This window comes from Microtus pennsylvanicus, chromosome 11 (genome assembly GCF_037038515.1).
Source record: "Microtus pennsylvanicus isolate mMicPen1 chromosome 11, mMicPen1.hap1, whole genome shotgun sequence".
NCBI classification, from domain to species: domain Eukaryota; kingdom Metazoa; phylum Chordata; class Mammalia; order Rodentia; family Cricetidae; genus Microtus; species Microtus pennsylvanicus.
The window spans coordinates 101,455,294-101,464,286 of record NC_134589.1 but is presented as its reverse complement, the minus strand read 5'-3'; the positions used below and the strand labels follow the sequence as shown (position 1 = coordinate 101,464,286).

At 44.4% G+C, this 8,993-nt stretch overlaps 1 pseudogene; it reads left to right on the top strand.

The window, feature by feature from the left end:
* The first annotated feature begins 1,001 nt into the window (after nt 1-1,001).
* LOC142859604 (prohibitin 1 pseudogene) lies at nt 1,002-1,988 on the top strand (annotated as a pseudogene).
* The last annotated feature ends 7,005 nt before the right edge of the window (nt 1,989-8,993 follow it).

Below are 8,993 nucleotides of genomic sequence, written 5' to 3'. Positions count from 1 at the left end.
AGTCTTCTCAGGCCAGATGGGTGGTTGTCAGGCGGCACGTGATCTTTGCTTCACTCTGAAGGAGTCATGAGTAATCCTGGGGATATTACTCTGACAAAGACTATATTTAGCCGCCTTTCTTTGGCTGATTGCATGTCTCTATTTCTTCTCTAGGCATCAGGGGAGAGAGGGCATAAGCACCAAGAGAGGTTTTGATTGAAGCCTGAGGAAGCGGGATGCCTCTGGTTGGATTCTACTGGAGCCCACAACCCAATCCTCAGTTTATCTCAGAAAGCCGTGAAGACAGGAAGTATCAGAACCTCATGTTGTAGTAGAGCCTTTGTGGCTGCCCAGGCAATCTCATTGCTAAGGAGAGAGTGACTGATTCAGAACAGGTTATGGAGGAAGTCAGAGTGATGGCCACATGGCGTCTCTGTGACTTTACGTAAGGTTGAACTTGAATTTTACATCTCCTCACATAGCATGTGTCTTTATTCTTCAAACCACATGGATGTATGTTTCTTCTGCTGTGTGAGGTGCAAGAATGCAGAGGCACAGAAAGTAAATTTTGGTGTAAGGGACTACAGATAATCAGAACTCAAATGGAATTCTAAACCTGCTCTGTTTGGCTTCCTTCTCTCCAGCTTTCTCCCTGACTCCACATCTTTTACCTCTTCATTACCTACCTCTGACCTAATGAGTCCACATCTTTATTTTAAGAAAAAATTAATCTTATTGGCTCTGCTAATAGTCAACATGTTTCTTGGCCACCTTTTTAATCAGGAGATCTCTGTGGTCATTGATCAAGTGATGGATGAGCGACAACCAGACTCCATGGCTCACTCAGTTGTAACCCTGAGATTGGAGCATCTTGGTGGAGAAGGGGTGGTAGTAGAATCATGCTTCTGGAAGAGCGTCCTGGGCATGAAAACACTTTGGGTTGTACACAGAAGGATCCTTAAGATTTTAATGGGGAGATTCATGTGGAGGTCAGAGTGGAGGCAGGTGTGAGTGGACGCAACAGAAGGAATCATGGCTGCCAAAGTGTTTGAGTCCATCGGGAAGTTCGGCCTGGCTTTAGCAGTGGCAGGAGGTGTGGTGAACTCCGCCTTGTATAGTGCGGATGCTGGGCACAGAGCTGTCATCTTTGACTGATTCCGTGGAGTACAGGACGTCGTGGTAGTGGAAGGGACTCACTTTCTCGTCCCTTGGGTACAGAAACCAATCTTTGACTGCCGCTCATGACCACAGAATGTACCAGTCATCACTGGAAGCAAAGATTTGCAGAACGTCAACATCACACTACACATCCTCTTCCTGTAGGAGGCCAGCCAGCTCCCTCGTATCTACACCAGTTTCGGCCAGGACTATGATGAGCGGGCGCTGCCTTCCATCACCACAGAGATCCTCAAATCGGTGGTGGCTCACTTTGATGCTGGAGAATTGATCACCCAGCGGGAGCTGGTCTCTCGGCAGGTGAGCGATGACCTCACAGAGAGAGTAGTAACATTTGGGCTCGTCCTGGATGATGTGTCCTTGACACATCTGACCTTCGTGAAGGAGTTCACTGAAACAGTGGAAGCCAAACAGGTGGCTCAGTAGGAAACAAAGAGGGCCAGATTTGTGGTGGAAAAGACTGAGCAGCAGAAGAAGGCAGCCATCATCTCTGCTGAGGGCGACTCCAAGGCAGCCGAGCTGATCGCCAACTCCCTGGCCATGGCAGGCGATGGCCTGATTGAGCTGCAGAAGCTGGAAGCAGCTGAGGACATTGCTTACCAGCTCTCTTGCTCTCGGAACATCACCTACCTGCCAGCAGGGCAGTCGGTGCTCCTCCAGCTTCCCCAGTGAGCCCCCCTGCTTGCACCTTCTCAGGCCAACCAGGCCGTGGCCTCGATCATTCTGAATACACTTTCCTTCTGCCCCACCCCAGAAATCACTGTGAAATTCCATGACTGGCTTAACGTGAAGGAAATAAAAGCAGAATCACTTCAGATCTGTAATTACCAAATTAAAAAAAAGATTTTAATGACTTCATTGACAACATTATTATTGAAAAAATGAAGCATTTTATTGACCACTTCCTTGTACCAATTTATAAATCCTCACACAATAAAAAAAGGATAGGTTTCAATATCCCTATTTTACAGACATAGCTCTGGATAGAGGCTGGTCAGTTCCCATGTGGCTCTTCAGTCCAAACCCCACCACCTCTATTATCACTATATCACATTCTAGGCTAATCTGTCCTCCCTAACCTTCTCAGATTATGAACCAAAGATCAGGCTCAATACCTCTAAAACATGCATCAGTGATGTGAGATGTCCTATTGTATATGTGTTGCTCTTATTGGTTAATGAATAAAGATGCTTTGACCTATGGCAGGGCAGAATATAGACAGTCTGGAAGAGATACATAGAGAGAGTAGGTGGAGACAAAGAGATGCCATGTAGCTGTAGAAGGAGAAAGACACCAGAAAAGCTTGCTGGAAGGCCATAGACTCGTGGTGATACAGAGATTAAAAGAAATGGGTTAATTTAAAATGTAAGAGTTAGTTAATAAGAAGTCTGAGCTAATAGGGCAAACAGCATTGTAATTAATATAGTTTCTTTGAGATTATTTGGGTCTAAGCAGTCGGAAAATAAACCAACAAGCAGTCTCCACTTACAAATGGTGCGTCAATGTGGGTCAACTACGTCCATGTAAAACCTGAGAGAGCTTGGGAGGATATTCTATACACAAAAAATGGAGTTAAGCACAGCTTCTTGGTAGCCACATTTTTTCAGACAGGCTCTGTTTGTGGGCTGCAAGCAGTGGCGCAGTTCCTTTAAGAAATGGCAGCTTCCTGATTCTTGCTGGCAGCATGAACTCTGACCCATTGGGGAGGTCCTGCACTGAAACGGGGCTTGTGAGCAGTGTGCTACTAATTGTTTAATGGTGACATGGATCCGCTGCATCGCTGGAGTTGCAGCTGTGAGATGGCTCACGGAGGCGGTGAACATATCTCTGTCATGTTGGACTGGGCAGAGCAAGCAGGCAGGGCTGTGGAGTTGGTACTAACTTATACAGCAGTGTAGTATGAGAGGGGAAGGCTGAGTCCTGCCACCCAGCTAGCTTAAACCCCGAAATAACCACATGGAAATTGTATTAATTCAACACTGCCTGGCCTAACTCTCACATCTTGATTCAATCCATTTCTAATAATCTGTATTGCCACTTGACTGTGGCTTACCGGGATGAATCTAACCAGTGTCTTTCTCAGGCAGGAGGAGCATGGCGTCTGCCAGACTTCCCTTCTTCCCAGCATTCTGTTCTGTCTATTCTTCCCACCTAAGGGCTGCCCTATCAAAAGGCCAAGCAGTTTTCTTTATTAATTAACCAATGAAAGCAACAGATAGATAGAAAACACTCCTACATAATTTCCCCTTTTTCTGTTTAAACAAAAAGGAAGGCTTTAACTTTAACATAGCAAAATTACATATAACAAAACAGTTATAAAGCATGAATTACAGTCACAATATTTATATCTATTTTATCCTAACAATAGAAAACTATAACTGTGACTAACCATTCTTCAACTTCATCAAAGACTCCAGAATATGGCATTTTAAATGTTTTAATAACTTAGGGCTTTTCATGACAATGAGACACGTCTGCTCCTGGCAGCACCAATCTACTTCAAGAGGAAGATGGGCATTGAAGAGGCTAGAGCTAATGGGCCAAGCAGTGTTTAAAAGAATACAATTTCCCTGTTATTATTTCCAGGGCTAAGCTAGCTGTGTGGGAGCTAGGCGGGACAAAAAGCAGGCCTGCTTGCCTCATCACTACACCTTGAGGACTTGGAGCTGTTTACAGTAATGCGTCTGTGAGAAGTTCAGAGTCTACTTAAATTCCTAAGTTACTGAGGCTCAGTTTCTCAGCCCCGGGGTGAATGAGAGTCAGTAAGTTTCATTCTTGTGCATGGCTCCTGATGTGAAGATGTCTGGGCTGAAATCTGACCACCTCTCCTGAGTTCTGCCATTCTTTTAACTGTATCACTGCCAGTGAAGTACAGCAAGGCCGGACACACACAAGAAACTGGAGTCTCATTGTCAGGTGTAGCCATAGTTCTGGGGAGAAACAGCACCTAACCACCGAGGACCACCTGGGAAACACATAGGTAGGTGGGGAAGACAGAACAGAATGCTGGGAAGAAGGCAGTGAGGCAAATGCCATGATTCTTGGACCTGAGACAGATGTAGGCTAGAATCTTTCCCGGTAAGCCACCACCTCATGGTGCTACACACATTATTAGAAATGGGTTAATCAAGATGTGAGAGTTAGCCAGTAAGAGGATAAAGCTAATGGGCCAAGCAGAGTTTAAATGAATACAATTTGTGTGTTGTTATTTCGGGTGTAAAGCTAACCATGCGGGAGCTGGGAAGGATGAAAAGCAGGCCTGCTCGCCTCCTCACTACATTGAGGCAAGAGTCATCTTAGATATTTCTAGTCTGGAAATCTCTTAGAGTATGCATTAAAGTTTTTAAAATCATTTACAAACTTTAGCCTTCAGATGCTGGTAAGATTTATCAAGTTCTTATGACTATTGTTCATGTATTTTACTAATAGTAAAATCTTTATGGCAACCATGCTGTGCGATGTATTCACCTTCCTTCCTTCCTTCCTTCCTTCCTTCCTTCCTTCCTTCCTTCCTTCCTTCCTTCCTTCCTTCCTTTTGTTCTTCTTTTCTTTCAACAAGGTCTGTACATGTATGCAGCCTGTGCTCCTCTTTGTCATGCCTCCTGAATATGGAACCACAGGCAGGCACCACAGTGTTCAACTCTCATTTAACTTTTTAGCAACACTATGAGGTCTGCTTTCGCTAATGAGGAGGAACTCCTCTATGTGGCACTGCATGTGTGTAACTGAGCTAGTTCTTACCCTAGATGCCAACTGTATTCAAAACCTGATTTCCCCCTCCAAATGTGTTCTTTTTATTTCTTGGAAAATTCTGGGAGTTATCTGCAGGTCATCCTGCCCAGCTATAAACTGTACTTTTCTTATCTGCTGCTTAGGTGTTATTCGAGATGGGAAATTGTGTGTGTGTGTGTGTGTGTGTGTGTGTGTAGTTCTGTGGATGTGTGTGTGTGCATGTGTGCACATGTGAGTATGAATGCATGTGTTTGCAAAAGCTTCCATGTTTCTGTGTAGGCACATGGATTTTCTGTGACACAGCAGGATGAACAGAGATGTACTCAAGGTAGCAGGTTATGTATCATCCACCTATGGTTCAGAGAACAAGGGTCACAGTGAGTCCTGACTGGGCTCTGTCAACTCAGACATCTTCAGTTTTTCCCATCTCCATCTCCTGCTAGATGAGTGTTCTGTGGGAGGCTGTGATGGAGAATCCTAGATTGAGCAATGGGCATGGCTTCTGGAATGAATACTCAGCTTCCTGGCACATAGACAAAATGCAATATGTTATTCCAGGAAGAAAAGGTGGGTTCTGTTTGTTGACTCCCAGGGTGTGAGGCTTCCTGCTGAGCACTCTGCGGTAATGAACCTGTTTATTTCAGTGTACAATGGACTTCTTTCTGCCTGAGTATTTCTCACAACAGCCCCAAAGGGGAAAGTCCTACTGCCCTAACAGAAAAGCCTAGAAAAGACCCCTCTACTAGCAGGGCCCAGACTTCAGTCAGGAGGAAAGTTTTACCTCTTCCTACCATCCGTGACATGTGTCCACAAGGCTGCCCCAAAGTTCATACAGACGAACAATGTCTGCCAAGAGGATATTCTCCTCAGGAATAGTGGAAACATGAGAAGCACGAGAAAGGGGAATGCGAAGCATGGTCTGTTCACGTTGTCTAAAGGGCCAGTAGATGCTCAACCAGTAACACAGCTTCTTAGCAAGCCTTAAGATCTGATTTTGATTCCTGGTACCCATGTAGTGACAGGAAAGAGCCAACTCCTTCAACTTGTCTTCCAGCATTTCATACACTGTGGCACAAGTTTACCTACACAAATAAACATAATATACATATACACAAAATTGGTCAATCAAAATCTAACTTAAAATTAAAGACTGATTGTCATTGATAAGGTGAAATCTGTTCTAGTTCTTGCTGTGAAACTCAAGGTAGTATTGGCTTTGTGATTTGCAAATGGCTGAATTGTTTCCACTCTGCAGTCTGGACATGTGAGTATGGCTAGGGAAAGCAGGTGGAATATGATGTGTGTCTTATTGAAAACATGACGGACAGGTGTTTCTGTGGCTTCTGGGACACATATAACTGTCATTATGCCTGACACAGCTGGGAGCTAGACAAAATGGACTTCACGTTTTTTCTTTCCTTTTCTCTATTTTTATTTGTTTGTGTGTGTGCATCTGTCTCTCTGCAGAGCTGTGCATGTCACAGTGCCTGTATGGGGGACAACTTGTGAGAGTCACTTTTCTCACTACCTATGAGGCCATGGAATGGAACTCAAGTCATCAGAGTTTGCACAAATATTCATCTACATGATAAGACACAGATGAGCTTTACTGAGAAGTGAGGCCTTTGTAATTAACTCTTTGCTATAAGGGTGTGAAATTTTAGCAAGAAAGTATATGGAAGCAATTGTTTCACCAAGGAGAGGCATTCAAAGACTCTTATACAGCACCCCACCCTCCCATTTCTGCTTCTGATGATGGGAATGCCAGGACAGAATATGTGGGTTCTCAGAGGCAAATCCCTAGACATTCATGACATCTTTTATTCTCCTCCCACATGAGGTTTCTGGACAGCCCTTCTGGACTATACCCTGGGAAATTTCTCTTATGCCCTAGTTGCTTCTCTCTCTCCAAGGGAAAGCTCCACTGCTCTGGGTCTTGAGGGACAGCCGAGGTTCATCTGAACAGTGCAGCTTCCTACATACTTTGGTGGAGAGACCTTTATCCTTGTTTGGGTTGTCAAACATATGTTTTTCAAAGATTTTCTTATTTTTCTTCAAGGTGTATCTTGCCTACATGTAAGTATAATTACTGTGTGTATGTGGTCCCCATGGAGGCCAGAAGAGGGCATCAGAGCTCCTGGGATTGGAGGCAAACAAGTGTGTGGGTGCTGGGAACTGAACCCAGGTCCTCTGAAAGAACAGCAGGTACTGTTAACTGCTGACTTATCTCTCTTTCCCTCAAACATACTTTTAAATAACATTGGAAGCTTTTTTTGGGAATATGTGACTCTGAGATCCACAGGAATTCCTCTGCCAGTTAGAGTAATTGAGCCATTTCCTGGGTGTGATTGCTTCCACTCTCGCATGTTCTCACTCTCTTTTGCAATATTTCTCCAGCAAAAAACAAAATGTAGATTTCTCTGCAAGAGACTGACCAGTCCGTCCACTCTTCACAGGTATGGAGCAGGTTCATTATGACTTCCAAAGATTGACATTGACAGACCCCCTTTTTCTGCTTTGCCAACATCATCTCAGTTTTATCATTGAAGGCCTCACAACTAGGAAATTCTCTCAGTCAAATTAAAATAGACGGTCATCTTAGAGGTGTGCTTCTCAGACTGGGGATGTAGCTCAGCTGATAGGTGTCTGTCTAGCATTCACCAAGCCATGGGTTCAATCCTCAGTATAAAACAAGGTGAGTGGCATGCACTTGTAATACCAGTGCCCAGAAGGCAGAGGAGGAACAAAAATTCCAAGCTATCTTCACTTACATAGTAAGTTTGAGGACAGTCTGTTACAAAAACAGAAACACACACACACACACATGCATGCACGCACACACGCATGCACACATGTACAGCTATTACCTCTTTCAAAACCTGTCTTTCACCTACCCATAGACTTCCTTTCTAGTTTTTCTACCACGTCTCACCTTTTTCTTCTACTACTCCCTAGAGTCATATCCTCCTAAGTACTACCCTGTAATCTCCTCCCTTACCTGATTAGGAAGGGATCCTGTCCAGCACTGGCAGAGGTGTTTCCTGCAGGGTATCTGGAGTGAGAAGCAGACAACAACATCTACCCCATACACACAGATCACAGTGTCAGATCTCATCATGTGATCATCTCAACATGGGGTGTTACTCAGGGCTTTGCTTTCCAGAGAGGAAGCCAAAGGTTCCCTGAAAATCACCCTGCAAACAGAGAGTGTGGATGGGATCTGCAGTCTAGGTCCTGTCCAGAGACACAAGAGCTCATCCTGAGAGAGAAATCTCAATTACAGATGCAAAGTGTTTCAAAATGCTGGAGCTGAGAGGGGACATGTGTAAGCAGATAAGTGGCTATATGGAAAACTCAAACGTATGCAGTTCTCTGGTTTCTTTTTTCTTTCTTTTTCTTTTAAAAAAAACACTATGAAGCTTATGCTTTGAAACTTAAAAATGTATTCTGTATAATGTGATTTGCTCATAAAATTATCATGTTTGGTGTATTTAAAGATGTGAGAACATAGGAAGAAGCAGATGAGTTTGGGGGAAATAGATCTTTTTTGAGGAAAGTTAAAATGTTTTAAAAATTCTATTAAGGTGAAATTTCCCATTTTTCCCGCAGATGTTCACAGTTCTATTTCCAGCCATCAGTGTTGCCATCCCCAGTTAGCTCCCAGGAGCCCCATCGGACTCTCAAGTTAATAGTGCTAAGAGCCAGCCCAAAGACTCACTGCCTCCTCCCATCCCTCTGTCCTCCCTTCACCTTGCCGCTTGTGGGCCACTAAGTCTGATACCTTACTTTAGCTGGTGCTTAATCACACTGGGATCTTTAGTGCAACTTTCTACTCCTGTGGTTAACTCTGCTTCTTCAGAGTTATAGAGTGCGCCATGCCTGCGGTCCCTCGTGACAGTGATGGTCATCTCACCGGACTGAGCTCTCACTGGGCTGAACTCTGGGATAGTCTGGAACTACCTTTGGTGAACTGACATCTTTTGGTAATGACATCACCGTTCCAATCAGGAACTCACAATAGCAGGGGCTGTCTGCATTGGGCCTGTACAAGGCCGGGCCTGTCAACACTGTTCTGGATGTGGGAGCGGCTCCCGGGTTTTCCACTG